The sequence below is a fragment of the Pteropus alecto genome, unplaced genomic scaffold, assembly GCF_000325575.1.
Source record: "Pteropus alecto unplaced genomic scaffold, ASM32557v1 scaffold131, whole genome shotgun sequence".
Lineage (NCBI taxonomy): Eukaryota > Metazoa > Chordata > Mammalia > Chiroptera > Pteropodidae > Pteropus > Pteropus alecto.
This window is the reverse complement of record NW_006434709.1, coordinates 18,571,619-18,598,435: the sequence shown is the minus strand read 5'-3', so window position 1 is coordinate 18,598,435 and position 26,817 is coordinate 18,571,619. Positions and strand designations below refer to the sequence as shown.

General features: G+C 34.7%; 1 protein-coding gene across 1 annotated transcript in view; it reads right to left on the bottom strand.

Moving 5' to 3' along the window:
• Nucleotides 1-26,817, bottom strand: part of FBXO11 (F-box protein 11) — a 74,107-nt gene that overhangs the window by 42,236 nt on the left and 5,054 nt on the right. The window lies entirely within an intron of this gene.

The following is a 26,817-nucleotide window of genomic DNA, read 5'->3' as shown; positions in this document are numbered from 1 at the left end:
GACATTTCAAAGGTGTTGTATTTTATTCTACCTCACATATTCACAGTGTGCCTAAGAAATGAATTCTAAGGTAAAAATAACTTTTCCTCATAAATATGAAAACACTGCTTAAGTGTCTTTCGGATTTGTTTTTGAGAAGTTCAATGATATGTTGACTCCAGATCATTGGCATGACATTTTTCTCCTCTCTCTAGAACTTTTTGGGTTTTTCTCTTTATCCTTGGATGTCCTGAAATTTCACTGTGATATTGCACAATATAAGTCTTTTCTCATTCACTGTCATGAATGCTCAGTGGGCCTTTACGATTTGCAAATTCATGTCTTTTATTTTTGGGGAATTTTTCAAAATATTAGTTTGAATTATTTCCTCTCAATTTTTTCTGAAACTCCTTGCATTTGAGAGTTGGACCTCCCAGACTGACAGTTCTCTACTTTTCTTACCCATATTCCGTATTTTTGGTCTTCTGATTCTAGTTTCTGGGAAACTTCAACTTTATCTAACAATTCTATTTGTATAAATTCTTGTTTTATTTATTTTCAACTTTCATTCTCCTTAAACAAAGGCAAATATCATAAAACATTTAACACAAATCTTTGTCACAAAACAAGCATTAGGTTTGTATACATGGTGTGATGAGGACTCTTGATTGCCTTTCCTTTTCACCTGATATCACACTGGTAAATTACACTGATTAGACCTAAGTGAGCAAGCAGTAGCAACTACTTTAGGCTTATTCGTAAGATATGTATGTGCCAGGAACAAATCTGACGAAAATTCAGGGGCGTTTAATTTCAGTAAAATTACTATGGGTCTAGTGGTACAGGGAATTGAGATATCCCTTCTAAAGTGAAAGATTAGTTTTTGCATCTGGCCCCTCCTACAATTAAACATACACAAACATGTGCACGCACACACGCACATGCAATGCCTAGAGAGACACCACCTTGTGGGCCTCTTGGATTTTGGAGGCGACATATTCCTCATTTGGGTGTGTTACTTTAGCCCATTTACTGAGTAACCCAAAGCTGCTAGTGGAGCCCAGAACGCAAGAAGGCTCTACAATAGGTTCAAGCTGGTGTGTAAGCTGCTCTGACATGGATCATATGATCTAGCAGATTCAATGGTGCTTGAAGCAGCAGACAGGGATGCTATTTGGAACCTATGGCAGGCTTCTGGAGAACTGGAGCACAGGCCCTAAGGTACTTGGAGTGAAGGCCTACCATCCTTTGCAGGTAACTATTCTCCTTTTAAGAAATAGCTCCTAGCCTGCTACTGGGCCTTAATAGAGACTGAACATGATTAACCATACGTGTTCAAGTTACCATGTGACCTGAGCTGCTCATCATGAACTGGGTGTTATCTGACCCACTAAAGTATAAAAGTTGGGCATGTACAGCAACAATCCATCAACAAATGAAAGTGGTATATGTGACACTGGTCCTGAACAAGTCCTGAAGGTACAAATAAGTTATGTGAAGATGTGGCCCAAATATCCATGGTCTTTATCCCCGCCACACCACCTTTTCTCTCCCAGCCTGCACCTACCAGCTCTCGAGGAGTGCCTTACAATCAGCTGACAGAGGAAGTGAAAACTCAGGCCTGGTTTACAGAGGGTTCTGCATGATATGCAGGGCATTACTTGAAAGTGGACAGCTGTAACACTACAGCCTCTTTCTGGGACAGCCCTGAAGGACAGTGGTGAAGAAAAATCTTCCCTGTGGGCAGAACTTCAAGCAGTACACCAGGCTGTTCACTTTGCTTGGAAGGAGAAATTGCCAGACATGCAATTAAATACCAACGCATGGGCCATGGTCAATAGTTTGTCTAGAAGGTCAGGGTCTTAGGAGGCACGTGATTGGAAAACTGGTGACATGAGAAGTCAGGGAAACAAGTATGTGCACTGACCTCTCTAAATGAGTAAAAAACATTAATAGTGAGCTCAGCAGAGGAGGATTTGAATAATTAGGTGGACAGGATGAGCCAATCAGTCGGCCGCTTTTTCCAGACACCTCTATCATGGCCCAATGGGCTCCTAAACAGAGTGGTCATGGTGACAAGGATGAAGGTTATACATGGGCTCAGTAACATGGACTTATGCTCACCAAGGCCAGCCTAGCTATTGCCACTGCTCAGTATCCAATCTGCTAGCAGCAGAGACCAACACTGAGTCCAATATATAGCACCCTTCCCCGGGGTGATCAGCCTGATGGACCTGCTTTCATCATGGAAGGGGCAGCATTTGTTCTTCCTGGAATACACTTACACTGGTTACAGATTTGCCTTTCCTGCACAGTTTTTGCCAAAAATACCATCCATGGACTTACAGAATGCCTTATCTGTGGTATTCACCCAGCACTGCTTCTGATCAAAAGAATTCACTTCACAAAAATGAAGTGCAGTAATAGCCCATGCTCATGGAATTCACTAGTTTTACCACGTGCCCTACCATCCTAAAGCAGCTCACTTGACAGAATTATGGAATGGTCTTCTGAAGACTCAGGTGAAGCACCAGCTAGGTGGCAATACGTTAAAGGGCTGGGGCAAAGTTGTCCAGGAGACTACATGTGCTCTGAATCAATATCCAATACATGGTATTGTTTCTCTTATAGCCAGGATTCACAAATCCAGGAATCAAGGGGTAGAAATGGACATGGCACCACTCACTACTGTAACTCTAGTGATCCATTAGTAAAATTTTTGCTTCCTGTCCCCATGACATTATGCTCTACTGGCCTAGAGGTCTTAGTTCCAAAGGAAGGAATGCTTTTATCAGGAGATGTAACAATGATTCCACTGAACTGGAAATTAAACCTGTCCCCTGGACATTCTGGACTTGTCATGCTTCTGCATCAACAGGTAGAGAAGGGATTTACAGTGGTGCTGGCATGACTGGACCAAGTGGAAAATGGTCTATTACTCCACAATGGAGGTAAAGAACAGTATGTCTAAAATACAGAAGACCTCTGAGGGCATCTCTTAGTATTACCATGCCCTGGTATTAAAGTCATTCAAAAACTACAACAACCCAATTCAGGCAGGACTACTTAATGACCCAGGCCCTGCAGGAATGGAAGTTTGGGTCACTACACCAGGTAAAAAACCAAAGCCACCCGAGTTGCTTGCTGAAGGCAAAGGTAATGTGGAATGAGTAGTGGATAAAAGTAGTTATCAATATCAGATATGACCCATGTGACCAGTCACAGACATGAGGACTGTAATCATCATGAATATTTCTTATTTTGTTATGAATGTTTGTGTGTGTGTTGTAAAAAGTAAATGTCTTTCTTCTCTCTCTTATCTTATCATTTAACATAATGTACTATATACAGTATATGAACTATATATAAAAATAATATCACAGTATTTAAGTTATGGGATATCAAAAAGAATAAACATCATGCAAGGACTACGCATCCTTCCTCGGGAAAGGATGTGTTTTTGGTTGTATATAGGATAGCTATATCATGTTAGGTGGAAGTACAACCTTGTTATTATTGTCTTTATTTGGAGACTAAGCATGGTTTAAGGAGATGTATATGGTGTGAGTTTAACAAGGATAGACTTTGGTGGTTAATTTTGTGTGTCAACTTGGAGGGTGTTTGGACAAAATTAACATTCAATCAGTGAACTCTGAGTAATCAGATTGCCCTCCATATTGTGGCAGGGCCTCACCCAATCAATTGAAGGTTTGATTAGAACAAAAAGAACAGCCTCTTCAAGCAAGGAAATTCTCCAGCAGACTGTCTTTGGACTTTATCTGCACTGCTGGCTCTCCTGGGTCTCCATCCTGCCAGCTCACACTGCAGATTTTGACTTCCCAGCTTCCATAATCATGTGAGTCAATTCCTTATAATCTCTCTCAATTCTCTCTAGGTAGGTGGGTGAGGGGGAGGGGGAGAGAGAGAAGGAGGAGAGAAAGAGGCAGGAGTAAGGGGGAGATGGATGGAGGGATGGAAGAAGCGGGAGGGGAGAAAGAGGGAGGTGAGGAGAAAGAGAGGGGAGAGGGAGGGAGAGGGGGAGAGAGAGAGAAAGAGAGAAAATATGAATCTCCATCCTGTTTTTCCCCCCCTCTGGAGAATGCCGACTAATACATATATATTCTCTTCATTTACATAAATATTATTCCTACCTCCTCATTCTGCTGCTTACATTTCTGCTATGTACGAAGTGCATGTGTATATCTAATAGGGTCCTTCTGATTGCTGCATAATAGTTCACGTGTGTACAGGCTGAACTGTGTCCCTCAAAGATATGTTGGAATTGTAATCCCTGGTACCTATAAATGTGACCATACTTGGAAATACAGTCTTCATATATATAATCAAGTAAAGATGAGCTAATTAGGGTAGGCTCTAATCCAATATGACTGGGTGTCCTTATAAGAAGAGAAAAACACCATATGAAGACACACAAGAATGCCATGTGACAACGGAGGCAAAGATTGGGGTGGCACAGCTGCAAACCAAGGGATGCCAAAGATTAATAGCCACCACCATAATCTAGGAATAGCCAAGGAAGGATTCTACCCAGAATCTCTGAGGGAGCGTGATGCTGCTCAGACCCTAATTTTGAACTCCTAGCCTCTAGAACTGTGAGAGAATAACTCTGTTGTTTTAAGCCACCTAGTTTGTGGTACTTGGTTATAGAAATACAATAAAATTCACAAATAAAAAATTCACAAATTGTATTTATCTACACTCAGACTGGTATATGGGACACCTAGATTGCTTCTATCTTCCTGGTGCTACAAATAATACTGCAATGAACATCCATGTACATATCCCCTATGAATCTCTAATACCTTGATATATATGTCGAGAAACAAAATTACTGTCATAGGGCGTTCACATTCTTAACCAAAGTACTGTTTTTCTTCATAAGTGAAGCCTATTCCTTTCCAACTAAGTATTAGCTGGACTTAGTGACTTGTCTCTAATGAACAGAAAGCGACATTATGCAATTTGGGAGAGGAGGTCATAAAAGGCATAGTGGCTTCCTTTTTGCTGCCTCCTAGATCACTAGATGCCATGTGTCTTAGTTCAGGCTGTTGTAACAAAATACTATAAACTAAGTGGTTTCTCAACAACAAAAACTTATTTCTCAGAGTTCTACAGATGTCCAGATCATAACGCTGGCATGGTTGGGTTCTAGTGAGGGCCCTCTTCCAGGTTGCAAATGGCCGACTTTTCCTTGTAGCCTTATGTGGAAAAAAAAAGTATGAGCTAACTCTCTGGTCTCTTCTTATAGGGGCACTAATCCCATTCACAAGGGTTCCCCTCTTGTGATCTAATCACCTTCCAAAGGCCCAACCTCCAAACACTATCCCAATGGGGATTATATTTCAACAATATACTTTCAACAGATAAACTCTGGGGAGGAGGGTGATCACAACACTCAGTCCATAACACCACGTCTCTAGGAGCAGCCTTATGAATCCATTCAAGCAGCCCTGTGGATGTGGAAAACTAAGACCTTCTGCTAACAACCAGCAAGAAACTAAGTCTTCCTACCAACAGCTATCTGAGTGAGCCATCTTACAAGTAGGTATTCCAGTCCCAAACCTTCAAATGACTGCAGCTCTGGCTGACAGTCTGACTGTAGCATCATGAGAGACCTTGAGGTAGAACCACCTAGCTAAGCTGCTACCAGATTCCTAATGCTTGGAATCTGTGAGATAAATCTTTGTTGTAGTAAAATGCTAAATTTTGGGGGTAATCTGTTATGAATAGATAACTAATGCATTCAGTTTTTTTTTTTTTGTTCAAACTAATAGGTATAAAGTGATACCTCATTGTTTTAATTTACATTTTTCTGACAACTAATGATTTTGAGCATCTCTTCATAGGCTTATTAGCTTTGGGGTTCCTTCCATTAATTGCCTCTTCAAACATTTCCATATTTTTATATTGGGGTGGCTGTCTTTTTCCTTTTGATTTTTAGGAGTTCCTTCATTTTTCTAGATGTTAAATCCCTTGTTATTTTACAAATACGTTCTCCCATTCTTTCATGTCTCTTTGATGCACAGAACTCCTTATTTCTGATATAAACAAATTCATTCCACTTTTTGACTAACGCAATATGCTTTTAAAGTTTGGTATACAAAGTCCTTTCCCACTCCTATATTACAAACATAATCTGTCAACGTTTCCTTCTATTACTTTACAGTTATAACTTTCACATTTCATATCTGCTCCATTCATTTTAAATTTGGAGCTCATTTTTGCTCTATGATGCGCCTTATAATCTCTAGTTCTGGTTTTGCAAATACAATAGCTTCTTTTGGCCTTCTGAGGCTATTAGTTTCTTTCAAGTTTTCTTCTTCTCTGTATCATTTCTGCTTCTTCCAAGTCACTTGGTTTCATTTTTCTGCTTTGGCCCCTATCTTTCATGTTATAGGTTTTTTTCCCTCAATTGTTGGGTAAGCTCCTGCTGTCCATTCATATACTAGAATAAGGCACTAAATGCTGTTTAGAAATTCTGTGTACGATTGTGACTGGTGGGCTTTAGTACAGAGAGGCTATTTCCTTTTTTTTAATTAAGTTTATTGGGGTAACACTGGTTAATACAATTACATAATTTTCAGGTGTACATTATAATTTAACATTTGTATATTCTATTGTGTTTTTACCACCCAAAGTCTAGTTTCCTTCAGCTACCATATATTTGTCCCCTTTACCCACTTCACCCTTCCCCTATCCCCCTATATTTGATCCCCTTTACCCCATCTACTTCCCTCCTCCTCTACCACGCCCTACTCTCTGGTAACCACTAGTCTATTATCCATGTCCATGAGTCTCTGTTTGTCCTGTTCCTTTGTTGCTTTTAGGTTTATATCCCACATGTAAGTGATATGTGATTTTCAACTTTTTCTGCCTAGCTTATTTCGCTTTGCATGATTATCTTGAGTTCCATTCATGTCGTCGCAAATGACTGTATTTCATCTCTTCTTATGGCCGAGTAATATTCCATTTTATATATGTACCACAGCTTCTTTATCCAATCATCTATTGTAGGACATGTCAGTTGCTTCCAAGTCCTGGCCACCGTGAATAATGCTGCTATGAACATTGGTGTGCAAATATTTTTATGGATATGAGTTTTTAAGTCTTTGGGGTAAATACCTAGTAGAGGGATTGCTGGATCATATGGTAGATCAATTCTTAGTTTTTTCATAACCTCCATACTGTTTTTCATAGTGGCTATACCAATTTGCAGTCCCACCAGCAGTTTATGAGGGTTCCTTTTAGAGAGGCTATTTTTAAAGTGCAGTCTAGGAATCCTTGGGAATCATCAAGGGATGGCTTTTGGGGGTTGGGGGATTAGGGTCAAAACTCTTCATTATTAATAGTAAGATATTATATGCTTTTTTCACTCTCATTTTCTCACAAGTACACAGTTTTCCAGAGGCTACATACATGACATGGGATTTAACATCTGACCAAACGCAGAGGCAGATACTAAAATCCAGCTAATTTTTATTAAGCTGGACATTAGATTTGCAAAAAAATAAGACAATGCTACTCTATTATTTTTGTTTTGGAAAATATTTTTCATAAAAGCATATAATGGGTTTATTATTGTTTTCAAAGACATATCTAAAATTTTTATTTTAAATTATAATATAGTAAATAGCAATAAGCCACATTTTTAAAAGCTCTTAGGGGGGTCCTCAAACCACAAAAATTAAGAACCAATGCTACAGAGCAATGAAGTAGGAACACAAAAAATTTCAGTGTTAGTAGTGGTTAAGTCTATGGTTTTAAACGGGTTAATTTTCTCAGAAAGTACTCTTTTTAACTTCTTCCCTGGAAGACATAAATCTATAAATCAAGGAGGCAAAGAGGGTTAAGGCACTGTGATTTTCAACTTTTCATACGAAGACTTTCCATTTGACCAACATTTTAGGTTCGAAGGTCCACCTTCACCTGTTTGTACCTGATATATAATTTCTTCCATAATAAATCTTCAGCTTTTTGATGGTGAAGAGACAAATACTAGTCACACAAGATGCACGAAGGGAGCTGAAATCTAATTGTTCTAAGTCTTATGACCAATTTTTTAGTCCTGTCCTACACTCAGTCTTCATGGTACTTGTACCACTAATTCCCAAGTCTTTTGGGGCTCTGGGGCATGATTTGGCTTGTTTCTCATAGCTTCCATTCCTGCAGGCTTACTTTCAACTTCAGTGGGTATGCAAAACTGGATACCATCCATCCATTCATTTTTCAGTTGACAAAATGTTAATTTCTTTTGTCTTTTATCTCCCCTTTATTTTTATAGGTTTATGCCTTTTAAAAATTATTTGCTGTACCATTATGGTGTTTCAAAGGAAAGACATAAACATATGAGTTCAAGTCACCACATTTCCATCCCTTTACCTTTATCTGTGTTCCTTTGCTTTGAGTATACCTTTTGTAACTAGCAGTTAACTTGATTGTTTTTAAAAATATAACTGTTAAACACATTTATTTTACGCATTAATTGCGATTACATTTCTTTTTTGTTTTACTTATTTATTCTGCTTTTTCTTTATTTCCCATTATCTCCTTTCCTATCCTCTTCTTATACTTTAACCTATAGTATACCATTTACCAGCTGGATCCAATAGACGACTTTAAAAACTTTTTAGGTCATTTTACAAATTATTTACAGAAGATTAAAAGATTAGTGAAAGACAGCTTTATTCGAAATTTTAATAAGAATTTAAACATAGTAAATCTCTTTGTTCTAAGTAATATTTTACAAACATTGTAAGAGATGAAAGAACATGTCACAGGGCCTTTTTCAGCAAAAGGGAATGGTCCAGAGTTGTGATGCAAAATATTCCTGTTGAGTTTACTAATTAGAGAATTCCATGTTTTTCATTGTCTTTAGAAATATACTGTGCGTTCATCAGAAATATATGGTGTGTTCACCAATTCTTGAGTGTGAGAAAATTCATACAGGATCTGATCATCTCACGTCTCATAATCTGAGATTTCACGTAGATGATCCATTTTGCTATCACATTTATGATCAATTTCACTATATTCAGAGTCTAGAGTCTAGAGCAGTGATAGCCAATAGAACTTCCTGCAATGATGAAAATGTTTTGTATCTCCGAAGTCCAATATGGTATACATAGTAAAATGAGGCTAATAGTTATATTCCCTCTGCAAAACCACTTCATGGTAAGTGTGACTGAGGAACTAAGTTTTAAAATTCTATCAATTTGATTAATTTAAATACAAAATAGTCACAGGTGGCAAGTGCCTACCACATTGGACATCTCTGGTCTAGAGTGCTAATTCTCTCTTTGCATTTAATCTTTTGATCTATATGTCTCTCATCTTCTTTTATACCTTTTCAAAAGAGGATGTGATACTTGAGAAATGTAATTTAAAAATTGAAAAATGACTATTTCAGTATTGCATCTTCCTTCTAGGAGACTTCATCATTCTTACTTTATTAGTTTAGTCTCTTTTTTTTTTAGTATACTATGAAATATTTGAAGATGTAAGAAAGGTAAGATCACTAAAACCCTATACACATCTTAGATTTAGAAAGAGTCTAATGGATCCATATGGTAATTGCAAGATAGAATAATTTTTTTACAAAGTAAAATCTCTCTGTTCTTTGGAAGACCTCTAATTAAGATTAAAAGTCGTAAAATACTAACCCTTACACATAGTTAAAACTGCTCCAAAGAGAAAATAAAAAACTAAAATTAGTCCAACTGATCCTGATGGTATACTGAAGGTTAAGCTTTCTTCATTCTCTAATTTTAGTTGTGCTGGCATGGAAGCTGTGGATTTTATTGGTAGATTTTATTTCTTTTCTTTTCGTGGTTACGCTTAAGTTAAAAAAGAAATAAAAGCAGCATCAGCAAACATGATGAGTAGTATTCTAAGGGCTTTATATGTATTTCACTTGATCCTCCCACAACACTATAAAGAGGTATTACTGTCAGCCTCATTTATAAATAAGGAAATTTAGGTACAGGAAGGTGAAATAACTTTAGTATCACACAGCTAGTAAGGGATAAAATAGGATTTTATCCAGGTAGTCTGACTGCAGATGCCCTCAAGTTAGTATCTCTGAACTCAGTTCTTGTGAACAATAGTAACATTCTTGACTCAATGTAATTCCTTTTCTTCCAATTTTCTTGTTATTCTCCAATATTTCAGCTCTATCTTTAAAACTATTATACATATTTACAATCAACAGTAAACCTTATTTAGTAACAATTTTTACCAATTCTTTTCTTATGATGTATTATTTTATCCAATTCCTCCCTCTCTCTAGTTTACTATTCTTCCAGCTCAAGTATATCTTTTGGTTCTTGCAACAGTTTTTGTAAATGATAAGCTCTTAGTTTTTGTATGTATCCTCATTTTGGGCTTCATTCTTGCTGAGAGTTTAAGTGGGGATAAAACTCAACATAAACAGTTATATTTCTTGTACATTTTGAGGAAAGAATATCCCATTATCTTCTGGAAATTACTGTTCCAGCAAATACACTGAACTATTTTTTATGTTCTGCAATTTCATTATTGAGCATTTAGATTTTGTTTGTTTGTTTGTTTTGGTATTTATCCTGCTAAGCAATTGTTCAGTAATATACAATTTCAATATGGGCACATAGGTTTTACTTCAGTTCTGAAAAACTTAATCATTGTCTCATTAAATATTGTTTCTGTACTACTCTAATCTGTCCTAAAGTTTCTTTTGGACTTAAGTTTGCATCTCTCAATCTATCCTCAATATTTATTTTCATATTTTTCACTTCTCTTGCTACATTCTGGGTGAATTCAACATCATGTTCCAACTCACTAATTCTTTTATTGACGGTGCTCAGCCTAGTACATCTCATTTACTGAGTTCAGTTAAATGATTTCTAGAGTTCTTTTTATATATCCATTTGTTAATTGGCATCTATTTAACTTTGATATTCTTTCATTGCTATTATTCCTTCCTATCTCCTTTAGGATCTTAAACATGCTTAGTCACTTTAAGACTGTTCTTCAAAGACTAAGGATTTACTTGAATGAGAATATCAATTATCTCCCTACTACTGCACAAAAGGAAATGTACTATAAACACTGTACTATGATATCCTTTTTTCCCCACTAAGCAACAAATCTTGGAGATATTTCCTTATCAGTACACAGAGAGCATTTTCTTTACCGTTCGTTTTAATGAAGGTATTGAGTTGACCTTTTTTTGTTAGGGTTAGCTTCATTTGTGTGTTCTTGAACTTTCATTTGCTGGTTCATCGTAAATCTAAGTCAAAGTTGCGTGTGGTGGGGTACAGACTGCTGGGTATATTTATGTGTTTACCTAACTCTTAACAGTTTTCATTTGTTACACCTCTCACACAAACCTCATACTCCAGAATGAAGCTTATCCTTGCTGCAGATTGCTCTTCCTAGAGATCCAGTCAATAAATCATGGGTAGGGTGGCCCAGATCTTGTCCAGGAGGCTTTCACTGCTTCCTTCCACCACTGTGAATATTTACATAAGCCATATCCCTAAGCAGTGATCACACAACCCTTTTTAGTTCCTTCCTATCTCAGCCTCCTAGTTTCTTGAGTAGTAACAAACAAGTTTTGTATCTCCCTTCCCCAATCTATGTACCAATATAAGGTAGTTTTGGTCTCTATCCTGAAGGAAATGAACTCTCGGGGCACCTGCCGGCTTCTAAAGTAGATTCAGGTAAACTCATGTATTTAAGTTCCTACTTAACATATTGTTTTTGTTCTTTTAAATCCAAAGATAGTTTATCTTTGTTTTGTTTTTAAGAGTAAATACATTTTTATTCTGGGAGACAGTGCCTTATTGCCTTCCACATGGATTATCTTGAGTTGCATTCTCAGCAATATATGAGACAGTCTTTACTCCTGTGAGTATGTTATCCAACTTTTACATTTTTACCTAATAGCTGAACTATATTATATCATTTGAGTTTGATTTGAATTTGTATTACTTTGAACGAGGTTAGCAACTGCTCCTATGCTTACAAGCCATTTGCATTTAATTTTCTACGAATTATCTTTTCACATTTTTGCCCACTTTTTAATTGGCTGCAGGATCTTTTAATTGGGTTTCCAGAATATCCTTTGTGATATGAATTGCAGATAAGTTCTGCTAGTTTTTAACACGTATTTTAATTTTACTGATGATGGATTTTAACACAGTGCTTTTTAAAACTCTGGTAAAACATATAAAACTTGACATCTTAATTTTTAAGTCACAGTTTAGTAGTATTAACTGTAAGCATATTATTGTACAACAGATCTCTAGAACTTTATCTTGCAAAACTGAAACTCTATACCCACTGAACAACAACTCCCTTCTTCCCTCTCCCCCTAGTCCTGAGCAACTTCCATTTTGTTTTCAAAGGCTGAATAGTATTCTATTGTATGTATATATCACATTTTCTTTATCCATTCAGACTGTTCTTTTAATGTAGTAAAATTTATCCATTAATTTATAAATTCTGGAGTCAGTTTAAAAGGTCTTCTCCACACCAAATTATTTTTCAAATTTCTTTAATGTTTTCTTCTATTACTTTCAAGCTTGATTTTTCACTGACCCATTTGGTATATGTGTGAAATACAGATCCAACTTCTTTCGCATGGCTATCCGGGGGCCCCCAAGAGTAAATCAAATAGTTGATCTTTTCTCCACTGATTTGTCACCTTTATTATATTCTTATATGTATCTGAAACTATGTCTAGACTTTCTTTTGTTCTACTGACCTATGTTACGTTTGTTGGCTAGTACTGCACTATCTTATGTCTTTATATTTTAATATCTGACAAGGCTAGTTCTCTTTTTCAGTTTTCCTGGCTACTCTTGCTTATTTTTCCTCCTTAACTTTAGAATTAGCATGTCTAGTTTTAAAAATTAATTTATAAATTACCTCACTGAGAACTGTTACAATGTAGTCTTCATATCCTGAAAACATGGTATGTCTTTTCATTTGTCCAATGCTTTTTTTGTATCTTTCAATTAAACAGTTCCTACTGTTTCCATTTTCCCTCATATTTTCTGTAATTTCAGCTTAACCTGGGTTGCTATTTGGTGATAAACAAATACAGCTGTTAAACTTTCAGTGTACTCTTAAAGAAATGCCTTTCTTTAACTAATGCTTTTAGTGTGAACTCTACCTTGTACATTAAGATCTTGATACCCTAAATTGTTCATTTTGTCCATCTTTTAAAATGTTAACCGTTCATTTTATTGTAGGTGTACACCTTGCAAAAGCCACAGAATTGGTTTTGCCTTGAATCTAATCTGAAGATCTTTTTCAAGGTAAGTTATGCCTATTTATATTTTTATATTAAAGATATGTTTAGTCTTAGTACTGTCATGTTCTGTTACATGTGTGTGGCTGTATGTAAGTATTCTTTCACTATGTTTTCTTTTTGATAGGTTTGTAGTTTTTTCAACATTTACTAAGATTTATATTTTTGTTCTAGTGGTTACTCTCATAATTACAACTTAGCAGAATTCCCCTAGATTTCTACCTTTAGATACCTATTAGTTCCTTAATATGAACAATGTTAAAATTAACGTTTCCTCTTCCTTCTCGACCTGATTTAATCAATGTTATCTAGAGATTCCTCTAAGGTGTTAAATATGCTTAAACTTCTATTAGTTGATTTGTGATCTTTATGTATCTTGTTGACCACCAGTAATTACAATAAAGTAATCTATAACCTATCTTTTTTCAAATTTTATTAGTTCTATCATTTCTACATCACCAGGGCATATAACATAATGTTCTGTCACCATGATCTCCACATTTGTTTTAGTCTTTAGGATTATTTTACACACACACACACACACACACACACGCTTACCACCAATCCTTTCCTCAGATATATCTCAGCTGGCTGAAGTTTATACTTTAGTAGTTTCCTTGAGAAGGGCTGGTGTAAACAATATTCCCTGAGTTCTGTTTGTATCTTTTATGCTTAAAGAAGGGCTTGAGTGGATATGAAATCTTTGGCTCCCACTTTACTTCCTTATCTTGTAAACAGTGCTCCACTGTCTTCTGGTATTGAATGTTGTGCAGAAATCTGAGGCTAGCCTGATATCAACCCCTTATAAATGACTTTGTGCAGGATATGAGGGTGGTTGGCTGCTTAAAAGAATCTTTATCTTTATGATCATTCTGGTCAGTTTTCTCTGGCATAGGTGCCATTTCAATATGTAAATTTAAGTTAATTTTAATTGTATCTATAACAATTTGTTCTTTTGCACTGTTTGGTTTTCTACTAAAGGGGTTTCAATTTTAAGTGTATTGGATCTAATGCCTTTTTTATCATTTTCTAAAACTTAAAAAAAAATCTTTATTTCCATTTTATATTGTCCATTTTTCTTATTTTTATCCCTGTCCTTTATTGTGCTTTCCTTGGCTCTAGTCTGTTCCTTGTGCTCCTTCCAAATTCATCTGCATTTGTTAGTTTTTGCTCTTTAATTTTTAAGTTCTCTCATGTCACGTATCATCTTCTATTACCTTGTGATCTCTTCTCTGAGTTCCTGCATTTCTGCTTTGTGTTCTTTTTTGGGGGATAGAACTTTAAAAAGTTTTCCCCAACCCTAAACAAATGTATGGTGAAATGTTGGGTCACAATTTCATCTGCTCTGTAATGACATTTTTCTAATGAGAGTCCTTAGTCCTTTGGAAGTTTTCCTGTCAGGTCAGTTTCTTTTATATTTTTCATCATAAAATAAGTTGGATTATCTTGAACCAGCTGGTATGGAGTGAATAAAGGACAGGTACACAGTCCAAAGACTCTCTTCCTTTGATGCTATATAGAGAAAAAGCTGGTTCCTGTACATATGGGTGTGTGTGTGTGTGTGTGTGTGTGTGTGTGTAGAGTTCTACTTTTTCTTTTCTACCTTTTCAAACCAGGTATTTCTGTCACCAGCCCTTACAAACAAGAGAATTAGCTTTTGAACTGCAAGGTGAACCCTTCACCTTCAGTAAGTATATTTAAGCTCACTGCTTCTGTCCTAAGATGTTTTTGATAGCCCTTAAACATAATTTGCAGTCTATTACTATTTTCAGTTCACTGAAAATGAAGTTGAGGTATTTTTCTTAGCCTTTTCCTTCTTCCTTTTCCTTTTCACGACTTCTAAAGGGGAAAGATGCAGACTTATGTAGCTATATTTATGCCAAAATCTGATGATTAATTGTGTGTGCATGTTTAATTTATCATTGTCGTTTTTGGAAAAGTGGGGAAGCTCAATGCTGGAACTCATAGCACCCATCCTGATGATTTCTCCCTACAATGTAATGTATAACAGAGAAAAATTAGAGGTAATCTGCTTGTCAACTAATAGGGAAATATAAAATAAACTCAAGAACATATGTAAAATATATTATGTAGTCACTGAGAACCATCTTCAAAGAATATATACACATATGCATATGAATTTATAGTGGGAAAATGATAATATGTTAAATAAGGGAGAATACAAAACTATACATACATATATAGCATGATTACAATGAAAATAGTATATATAATTTTGTATGTTTCTATATATTATATTTAAAGCAAATAAAAGAAATGAATGTTTTCTCTAGTTTGGTTGTTGCTAATTTTCAATTTCTTTTTATGCTTTTCTGAATTTTCAAATTTTTCTTGGGAAACACATAATTGATGATTCATTACTCCTGCCTTCCAGGTAATTGCAGTGCAATTAGTGATCATTTTCATGTGACAAATATTTCCTAAAAATATGTATTTTCAAAAACTTATACAAGGGAGATGATTACTGATATAGCATAATATAGTAATTCGAACTTTATTCAGTCTGTTTTTAATCAGAAAGACATGGATTCTAACCCTACAGCTGCCATTTACTAGCTCTTAGAGGAGTTATTTAAGTTCCCTAAACTTGTTTCCTCATATGTAATGTGGGTATATTACCTACTTAATGGGAGCTTTTATAAGAATAAAATGAGCATTTAGTGTCTATCTAGAACAGAGTGATCAATAAATGATGGCTAATAATATTACAACTACTAAACAGTAATTATAATTATTATTACAAAAATTCCTTGCACTGCTTTCCCATGGACATCTAGATAGCTTAACTGATTCTTAAGTGCCTTCAAAATGTTTTCTTATTATGCTTAACATATAAGTCATACATCATTTCTATTGTGTATTATAAGTTCATGCATGGATAATAGATATCTATTTACAAGGAAAATACATTCTGAGTTTTCAGAAACTACAGTGCCAAATAGTATTATAAACGAACATTCAAGACACAGACGAGATAAGCTTACTCTATAAACTATTATCAAATATTGACAATTCTTGGCACATTAAGCATAAAGAGACCTACCTACAACTGTAAATGACAGCAAGCACCTGAGGCTGGGATATGGGTAGGTACCAAGAAGGCATGAAGGCACAAAAGGAAGTGACCAAATACAGAAGTCAAGCAACCAACTGAGCTCAAAATTTTACATCAGTGTCATTTATATAGTAAAAATGTGTATGGTACATTCAAGAACAATATGTAGATGAGTGTGTCAAAAGAATTATTAAAAGAAAAACAGGCAGCCAAAGTGTAGAAAACTGAATTCCAGGCTAAATAATTTGGATTATTCAACAGATGGTAGAACAAAGCCTTGAAGACAGAAGAGTGCCTAAATTCCACTTCAACGTCCTTTTTAACATAAAGTAAACTGAGAGATGAACAGAATATGATGACAGAGCAAAAATTTCGTCCTGGTAACTCTTCCAATGCCCTTTGTCTGGCTCATTTCCTTTTAACTAAGAATCTCTCTCCCATCCCTATTCTCTTTCCTCTATCCATGTGATATACTCATTCTTCAAGATCTAGTTTAAGCATCCACTTTCTCTGGGAAATCTTTCCAAACCATTTCTGCCCTCAGACTACTTTACCCTCTGCTCTTAAGTATATCATGTATCCATTCATTCAATAACATCCATTCATTCAATAACATTTACTCATACATTACTGGTGGTATTGTTTAAAAATACTTATCAAACTAAAATGCAAATATCCCTTTGACTCAAAACTTTTATAAAATTATTTACTAAAATTGTGACAAATCTGTACAAAGATGTTCACTGCAGTCCTATAATAGCAGAAATTAAGAACCTAAATATTAATCAATAGCGATATATTTAATATAAATTGTGGTATAGTCATATAATGGCCTATTCTGCAACTGTAAAAAATAATAAGATAATTTTCTATTTATATCAATATAGAAAAATGCCCAGGATATATTTAAGTAAAAAAACTTAATTTACAAATTAATACACACAATGTGGTTTCTTTTGAATGAAAAAAGTATGTGTATTTATATACACATGCATTAAAAAATTCAGAAGTAAACACACATATACACAATTAAGAGTTACATCTGGGGAATATAACAGGGGAAAAGAAAAATAACCGACCTTCCTTTCAACTGAAGATACTTCTGTATTAATTCACTTATTTAAAAATTTCTAGAATGCTAGGTACTCATGATTTATACTACTCACTTGGCACTTATACATTAAATATCTTTTGAGAGAATATTTTATGGTCCTCTTTACCCCCAGTGAACCATAAACATCTTGAAGGCAAGTTCTTACTTTCCCACAGGAACACCATAACAACTTAGAACTAAATATTTACAAGATGCACACACATGTGTAAAAGTATTTTTAAAAGGGAATGAACAGGTTCATATCTAATTCATGATACTGGGTAGCTTCTGAGAAGTGTAAAAGTAAGGAGGGGAATGGGACTGAAGGTACTTTTTAAAAAGAGTAAGGCTTAACTCAATAATTAATAATTGATCTCAACATTTTTTTCCATAATAACTCATTTCGATTATTTGTATGTTAGATAAAGTGCAAATTTTTTTCTTCCAGTCTGTCGTTTGCCTTAACTTTGTTTATTAGCGCCTTTCATTGCACAGAACTTTCAATTTATTTTATGCAATCAATTTCTTGATCTTTAATGATTTTTGGATTTTTTTTTGGCCTTGGTTAGGAAAAAGTACTTTCTTCTACTTCTTTTACGATTTTAAAAATCTGTTGAGCTCTTACTTGGAGGACATTATGCTAAATAAAATAAGCAGTTACAGAAAGACAAATATCATATGATTCCACTTCTTTGAGGTATCTTAAAATAGTCAAATTTATAGAAGTAGAGAGCAGAATGGTGGCTGCCAGGGCCTGTGGGGCAAGGGGAAATGGGATGCTGCTATCAACGGGTTAGAGTTTCAGTTATGCAAAATAAGTAAGTTCTCAAGATCTGACGTACATCTCATCTATAGTTACCATACTGTATTGCACACTTAAAAATTTGTTACAAGGGTAGATCTCATGTTAAATGTTCTTATTAAAAAATTTTTTTTAATGTTGAGCTCTTTAATCACTTGGGATGTATGTTTTGGTATTGAACAAACTAGGAAACTAACAATGTTCCTACAAATGGATAACCACTGGTCTCAATATCATTTTTTGAATAGTAAATTATTTCCTTATTGCTCTGAAATACGACATTACCATAAATGGAGTCCTGAATTCATAGTGGAAAAGAACTTTGCTTTACCTCTTCAAAAGCATTAACCTTCATGGACATGGAATATAGACTAGTGGTTACCAGAGGGTAGGAGGTAAGGGAAGTGGGGGAGGTAGATGGGGTAAAGGTAGTCAAATATGAGGGGCTCAGGGGGAGGGCGAAATGGGTAAAGGGGTTCAAATGTATGGTAGCTGAAGAAAACTGGACTTTCAGTGGTAAACACAACAAAATATACAGATGTTAAATTATAATGTACACCTGAAAATTATATAATTGTATTAGCCAATGTTACCCCCAATAAACTTAAATTAAAAAAAAAAAAAGCATTAACCAGTTTTTGAGCACCTGGAATCAGTTACAGGGGGAATCATCACATGAATCTATCAACAACATGGTCCACCTTACACTGAATAATATCACTGCCTTATTTTCAACCATTCTCAGCTAAAACAAAATGATGAAAAAAGTCAAGCAATAAGAAACTATAATTGTACTTGCATATTCATGTTACACAATAAGACAAGTACTCTAAAAAATTAATTTCTGTTCAACTAAGGAATTACAGAAAATTTTACCAGATCAATAGGTTCAACAAATCACTAAACTGGAAAGTAAACGGAATGATAATAAAATTCTGAAACAAGAACAGAAAACTGATTAGGAGTCAGGAGACCTGGGTTCTAATTCCAACTGCCACCTTAAACAAGTAAACAAACCTCAAGAATTGGGACTATGTTTCTTTCTATTCCTAACATTCCATAATTTCTAATTACCATCTCTAAGATATTTAAAACACCTAATACTAATAGCTACCACCAAAAAAGTATATAATCTTTCTTGGTGACCTGTTTGAGTTTACCCGATATTTTTACACAATCTAAATCACCAATGTAATAATTTAAATTCATTTTCTCAAGCTAGTTTCTGAGCATAATGAAAAATAACTGAGTAACATTTTTCTTTTAAGATTACTTTCAACCAAGTGAAAGGTTTAGTCATCCTTTAGCTTTTCTCTCTTTAGAATAACACATTTTTTTTTGTAATAGACATATTTTTCCAACAATTCAACATTTTATAAGTCTTATTGCTACCATACAATATCATGTTTACATGGGCGCACATGCTTTAGGATGATTCATTCTACTATAGTCCATATCGCCTGCTGGTATACTTAGTTCTGGCATGCATTTCTGTGACCACTTATTTTTCTGTTATTTCTACAGACTAAAGCACATTAGCTTTTTTTTTTTTTTTTTTTTAACAGACCATTCAAAGTAATTTGATTTTGTTTCTTGGTTTTTTTTTTTCTGGTACTTAACCTCATACCATTTAAAAAAAATTATTTATGAAGTTAATATGCTTAGTAACTTAAATTAGTAATTATATGAACAAATTTTGGTCCAGAGAAGGAAGTTGAAGGGAAATAGAAAAAATTATTTACTAAATGTCTCTTTGGCAAATGATTAGCACTATTTTTATACATTGTACTCTCCATATAATACAACTTAAAAAAATTTCTGCCAATTGTCATAACGTGATAACTTTCATAAAAGAATAAAAACTTTAAATCTGGCTAAGCTGCTCTTGTTCCCTCTTCAGCCAGTAAAAGTCACTGTTTGGGGAAAATATTTAAATAAATTTGTAATCAGCTCTTCATAAAATGATGCTGATTACTATCTAGAATCTACACTTAATGACTGAACCGCCCTAAACCCTATCAGTAGCCCCTATTTAAAAAACAAAAAACCAAACAGTTCACCTCTTTCAATGAAGGTTTTTAGTGTATTTTCTAATAGGAAAATGTTCTTGCTTGGTTTAGGTTTATAAAGAGTCTGTAAGATGATCAGAAGACTAGTTGAGTGTGAGATGAGTTAATTGTAAATCTAATAACTAAATTTAAGCTTCAAAAGCCCATATTTTTTTGAAAATCATTGTCAGGTTCTTATTTATTCCCAAACATATTAGGTCCCACAATCTAAAACATCTTAGAATATACAATCTTAGAAAGGGGAAGGTGTGTTTTCTTTACTGATAATGATAAAACAATTTCCCTTAGCAATTTATTTCAACTTAACTATCATTAATTTCTTTAGTTAACTCCAGTTTTATAAAAAGAAAATATCCCTATATAAAATTATCAAATAGACATGAGTCTATACCACACCAAGGTACAAAAGAAATACCCACCTGTTGTGAACTTATAAATAAATTTCTCTATTCTAATTATCCAATTGTTTGCACACTAAATTTCCATCTTCTATCATTCAGCCAAGCATGTAATTAAAATAGTATTTGTATGTATTTACTACCATAGTCTATAATCACAAACTTATCCTAGAAAGACAGAATCACTGGCTCAAAGTTCAAATATCAAATTTTGTTTTTAATTCTGAATTCTGACTTTCTGATCATCAATTAGCCTCATTACCTATAAATAATGGTACCAATTATCCTGAAGTTATTGCAAATATAAAAACTAAAAATGTCCATAAATTAATAAGCATTTAAAAACACACTTAGCATTGAAAAATGGAACATTTCAAGTTTTTATTCAAATTTAAAATAACCTGTGTGAGGACTATATTATCAAAACATGAGTTCACTTCACTATCGGAACTATTAAATTCGTTTAAAAAATACAAACCTCCTTCCTTCCAGATTCCGTATAGTATTTGTAAAACAAATGTAGAAACAGTAACAAAAATCACCTCACCTTCACCATCCAAACACACTACTGCTAACATTTCATCAAAATTTGTTAGACACTTCACTAAATCAACAAACAGTGCATATTCCGTTTCACTGTGTTGTCAATGTATGTCTATGACTAGTAAGTGACATTTTTCTAGTTCTCTAAAATCATACTTAACTTTACAGACCCCGTATAAGCTCACTACATTCAGATCTCCCAGCTCAGTTTTTCAGCTTTAAAGATTTCAGCTAAGAGGTTCTCAAAACAAATGACTCAAAAATAGAGGACAAGTTCTCTATGAGATGCAGCAATAGAGATACCAAGAATCAGAACTATCCATAAAGGCACCCTAAGAATTACAACTAATTGGTATGTTGGATTACAGATACTATGAAGAACCTTTAAAGTGTTGTTTTATCTTTGCAATTGGGGAGTATAGATTCTAGCAACATAGAATGTAACTTAAATCTGTCCTCTTACCTTCAGCTTCTGGATACAAGGACAAAACAATGAATATAACGAAGGAGGACAATACTATGAAAACAAGATGGATGACCCCAAATTCTGCAGGTAATTTCCTTCACTGGGCACATGTTTCTTTCTCAATCACTTACATAAATATGCTATAATTTAGTTTAATTTTGAGGCTACAACTTTCTAAGTGTGGCACAAAAGTAATTCAATGACTGATTAAAGGGTAGAACATATAACAGACAGCAGGGAGTTACAACAAACCATCTTAATAGCATTTCACAGAAAACAGACCCTGGTCTTGCAGACAGTCTAAGGATAAGGGTACAAATAAAACCAGGAATGCATGCATACATGCATGTATGTGTGTATGTATGTATGTATGTGTACATATATGTATGTGTGTGTGTGTATACACATTGTTAAAAATATATGTATCAGTAGACAATGAAAATAACAACACACTTATTTGCAATTCATCTTGATTTTAAATGTTATTTAAATTCGGTCTCTAACTCAGGAGTTCCAAACCCCTGAGCCTGTTAGGAACCGGGCTGCACAGTAAGAGCTGAGCGGTGGGCAAGTGAGCAGAGCTTCAGCTGTATCTGCAGCAGCTGCTCCCCAGCACATGCATCACTACTTCAGCTTCACCTCAGATCATGAGGTTTTAGATTCTCATAGGTGCCAGAAAGATTGGCTGCTCTAACTCAATTGTAAGTTCCATAAAGGCAAGAACTATGTCTATATAGTAATACCTAACAAATTCAGACCTATTGTATACTGGTAACTCAAATGATACAGAAAGTGTTTTAGAGCATTCCAGAAGTCACTTTATTCAAAATCCCCTAATTTAGAAATGATCTTAAGATAAACACTCCAGAAAAAAAGAAAATACCACTTTGAAAAAGCTCAGGCTCCTTATGCCCAAACAGCAACATTTACTGAATGTGGTTATATGTTAAGAAAAAAGGGAAGAGGAAGGGGAAGAATAGGAGAAAGAAGAAGGGGAGGAGAGGGGAAGGAAAAGAAAGGAAAATGCAAAGGAAGGTGGCAGTCTCTTCTACACCGATTGTTATGGACAAGAAGTAATAACCGTTAGCACTAACACTGGACTGGTAAGTGCTGAAAGAGCAGACATAAAACAACGAAATCTTACTCTTTTGGTATCTACAGCTACTGTATCATTGGTTTCTAGAAAGTAGTTCCTTAAGAACAGAGCTTCATCTGTGATTCTTGGGAGATACTTGTATCACAGGAGGTGCAAGCTTATATGCCACTAACTTCCACTTGAGGAATAACATGATGCTGGCAGAGGCACTCTTACACCTTCTTTCTATAAATCAGAACTGACAGATCTGGTCAAGGACTAGAAAAGCAACTTTGAGAGCAAAATATGTCTTGATTTTTCTGTGAAGGTTTTACAATTTAACTGAATGTAAGATAATAAAGGATAATCAAGATATGCAGGAAAAAGAAAATGAAACAACCAACCACAAACAGCAAAATATTTTCACAAGAGTTAAAAGGGTAAGCTTAAAAGTAGTTAAAAAGAAAAAAAAGGAAAAACAGGGTTCCAAACTAAAATGAAGAAACAAAAATATTTATAGCAGTAGCAAAAAGAAACATGTTTTGGAATGAAGACTCAGAATCACATATTAAAACCACAGTATTCAAAAATAATTCCTAAGTATAAAAGATTTCCCCTTCTCAAAGTAACCGAATCTATGATCTTTTGGGAAAATTAAAGTATATTCAGTTGATGGGTAAACTTCCTAACAGTGTAATGTTAAAGGATGCAAGAGCGAACACACCAAAAGACTTAAGAAAAACACTAATATTTGAAATAAAATCATCAAGTATTTTGGCAACATAATTATGAGGCCATATTCACATCTGTCTTAAAGCTGTTTCATCTTTCTATAAATAAATGAAAGTTTTGTAACTGAAACAGGCCCAAAGGTTGGGGACCCATGAGTTAAAGTGACTGAATTTAAATAACATTTAAGATCATGATGAACTGCAAATAAGTGTGTTCTTGTAAATGAAAGTTTTATCTTTGGGAAAAGATAAGCAATGATATATGTTGGGGTATAAAATTTACAGGGAATGTGTACATGTGCTCACCAAAATGCTCATAGCAGCATTATTCCTGACAGCCAAATAGGAAAACAATTCTATGTCTATCAATTGTAGAATGGATAAATGTAATATATTCATACAATGTAATATTGCACAGCAACAAGAATGAACAAACTATTGCAATAAGCAACATGGATGAAACTCACAAACTAATATTAAGCAAAAGAAATCTGACACATAGGCATACATAATAGGTGATTACATTTACATTAAGTTCAAAAACAAGTAAAATTAATTCAAGCAGTTAGAAACATAGGATTGCCAGTAGTGACTGGGAAGGTACGTGGGGGTAGTGGTACTTCTGGGATGCTGGTAGCGTTATATTTCTTGATCTAGATATTATTGGTTACACAGATGTGTTCACCTTGTGAAGTCATCAAGCTATGACAGCCAATGATTTGTGTACTTGTATACTTTCATTAAAACCTTAGTTTAAAATAGACTAATAAATTTATTTCCATACTTAAAATCACTATATATTTATACATATATAGTATCCGTACACATAGATATAGAAACAATTATATCCAGACTGTTTCTAATTCAAATGACCACTACTAATTTAAGTGACCCATACGTACTGGCATTCCTACCTGCTTTAATTCATTTTCTTTCCATTCCAATCCTCAACTCAAAATTGGTCTTTTTTTAAAAAAAAAAAAAACCAGAGTGAAACTTTAAGAAAAATTTTAGGGTCAGAAGATTAGAGAAAATGATAAATGTGTAAGGTCAGTGATTCTTGCAAGAACCTTCCCTCCTCTCCCTCCCCTGATGTGCTCATTTTGCCTCCCAGGAAGCACTCCCACCAAAAGTCTTTGTCCAAACCACTTATTTCTCCTACCTCTTTTATTGGGCCTAAAATACCAAAACTTGACTAAGTAATGACCTTCTTAAAAATGCAAATGCATTTCAAAGGATTATGACTATATTAGTTATTTGCATGTAACTGTGAATTAGTTCTGTACTTCTCTGTAAAGAAAAAAAATTCCACGGTTTCTTTTACCATACGAGATCACTTTGCCCTCCACTCAAAAAAGAGAGAGATTTCAAAATACACTCTTGTCACTCATCCCGATTTCTTTCAAACAAGTCTTTCATTCTTCTTTTCTGCCATGATACAAACCTGGAATGACTCCTACTTTTCATTTGTTAGATTTTACTCACTTCTAATTTTCATTAAAGCCTGTTTTTCCTTTTTTCAAAAAAGTATAATCAATTATGTCGGAAGACACAATTACTAGTGATAATGTATACTGTATACCAACTCTGTTCATCTCAAAATATAACAGGTGAATAAAGAACAGTTATGCTCTTCCTCTTCCCCCTGCGTTCCTCTGCAGTGTTGTATTCTCATAAAACCGCCTGTTTTTTAATATACTATGGATGCAAGATACAAATTCATAGTTGAATGTAAAAAAGAATTCTTATACCTAAACCCAAGTAGTAAGCAAACCAGCAAAGGCTAAACTGGTTCAAGTCAGTTATCAATACATGGTACTAAAGAAACCAATGCTAAAGGTGGAACACAGAATAGCCAGTTAATTTCACACTAAAGAAAAACTTTTAACAGTCAAAGATTTTTGACACGACACACTCAACCATCAGGAAAATGAGTGTACACTAAAGGAAAACAGTGAGAATAAGATTATCACTGTAGCCATAAAAATATTTTAAAGTACAGATTGTTACTCTATCACTCAATTTCTAAGCTCTGAGAAAATAGAAAAGTAGGCTCTTCTCACAAAATAAATGGACACCTCTTCTCTCATGAGATGTGGAAGTATTCCTTAATGTTTTTTAAGGTTTACCTACCAGTTGAGAGAATAGCATTTAATAACTTGTTCTCCTTTTTGAACAGTCACACAATTTTCCATTTGGTAGAAAGGCAGAACATTTGACAACTGGATTTTTAGAAATTGGGAGCATAAACTAACATATACAACTTATCTTTGTTTTAATATGCCATTTTTGGTGTTTTAAAATAAAAAATACACAATGCATTCATTTTCAAACTAAAGTAAATATTTTCAACATTTGCCTTCAACTAAAATAAATTATGTAAAGGAGGTTAGTTTCATTTCCCTATTTTCTAAGGATTAAGATTAAGCACATTTCTTATACTAAGCGAATGTATACAAAAACCCTAACCTATGCCTGTAAAGTCACCAAGCTATGGTGACAAGGATTAATTAGTCTACAAACCTGTCAAAATTACTACTAAAGTCTAATTTAACTCACATTTTTTTCTTTCCTGAAATATGAAGTAGTTCAGTATAGAACCATGAGCTAAAATGACCTAACACCCTTTATTCATAACTTATGAGTAATTCAAGGGAAATCTACCCTCCTTTGTACAATGAGTGCTTAGTGATCTCATCAACAAGCTGGAAAAACATGCTGGCCCATTAGTGCAATCTCTTCTGGAGACATATCTACATGAGAGGTAATTATGATCAGAAGGTTAACTTAGAAAATGTGAAACCAGATGATTTAACAATCAATGGCATCAGACTATATCGGTCTCCAATAGGATAGATGGAACAGGACAGGGGACAGATGTGCTACACAAGCTAGGTTATTTATTCCCTCTGAAAGTGATGGAGATAGTCTGCTAAATGTGTTCTGGTATCTCCCCTTGTTTATGGAGAGACTAGGTGAAATAAATCAATTTTGAAATTATTCTCTGCTACTTACTATGCATATTCACTGCTGTGTAATGTCCACCTTACAGAACTGTTAAGAGGATGAAATGAGATAGTATTTAAGAAAATGTCTAGAGTCTACGGCCATGCTACCCTGAACGTGCCTGACCTTGCCTGATCTTGGAAGCTAAGCAGGGTAGGGCTTAGCTAGTTCTTGAATGGGAGAACACCTTAGAATACCAGGTACTGTGGGTGGAAGGAAGGAAGGAAGGAAGGAAGGAAGGAGGCAGGGAGGCAGGGAAAGAAGGAA